The sequence below is a fragment of the Mirounga leonina genome, unplaced genomic scaffold (assembly GCF_011800145.1).
Source record: "Mirounga leonina isolate KUSES-001 unplaced genomic scaffold, KU_Mleo_1.0 Mir_55, whole genome shotgun sequence".
NCBI lineage: Eukaryota > Metazoa > Chordata > Mammalia > Carnivora > Phocidae > Mirounga > Mirounga leonina.
In genome coordinates, this window is record NW_023270816.1 from 9,673,155 (window position 1) to 9,673,928 (window position 774).

The 774-nt window shown below is 53.1% G+C and overlaps 1 long non-coding RNA gene across 1 annotated transcript in view; it reads right to left on the reverse strand.

Annotated features, from left to right (window-relative positions):
• The window catches only part of LOC118001944, a 1,143-nt gene extending 864 nt beyond the window's left edge, over window positions 1-279 (reverse strand). The window contains exon 1 of the long non-coding RNA XR_004676891.1: window positions 211-279. This is a non-coding gene — a long non-coding RNA (uncharacterized LOC118001944). The remainder of the gene's footprint in view (window positions 1-210) is intronic.
• Window positions 280-774: the final 495 nt, after the last annotated feature.

Genomic DNA, 774 nt, shown 5'->3' on the forward strand with positions numbered 1-774 from the left:
CCGGTGGGGACGGGGCCGGTCCAGGAGGGGTCCGGTGGGGACGGGGGTGGTCCAGGAGGGGTCCGGTGGGACGGGGGCGGACGGGGGTGGTCCAAGAGGGGTCCGGTGGGACGGGGGCGGTCCAAGAGGGGTCCGGTGGGACGGGGGGAGGGGGGAGGCGCAGAAAAAGGGGAGACGGCAGGGAAGAGGAGGAGGGGAGAGGCTTCGTACCTCACGCAAGTCAGGAGCTCACTCCACGTGCCCACTACCATGAATCAAATAGCCATTCTTGTCTTCCTTGGAGTCACAGGAAGCAGAAAGGTGCCTTGTGTGAAATCGTACTCGCAGCCCCCGCAGTAAGGATCGGAGCTGTGAGAAGCTGTCTGGCGGGGCTTCCAGGAAAGCTGCCTGAAGAGGGCTGATTCAGCTGGCTGGAATGGAGACGTGATGGCCCCAGCTGCAGCTGCCATCTTGCAATCATGAGGAAATTTGCAGCAGCCGGGAAAAGCCTGCGTCCCTAGTAACAGGGAAACCAACTCTAGACAGCCTACCTCCAGATTTATATTATGTAATTCATGTATTTCATTTTAGATATTTTATGTGAAAGAAAAGTAAACTTTTGTCTCTCTGACATGGGTTTTCTGCTACATGCAATCTGAATCTAATCCTAAGTGATACAGCAAAAATGCTCTTATTAAAAAGTTGGCTGTTTTTTACAGTCAACTAATGTTTGACAAGGAAGTCTACAATACTCAATGGAGAGAGGACAGTCTTGTCAATAAATGGTGCTGGGAT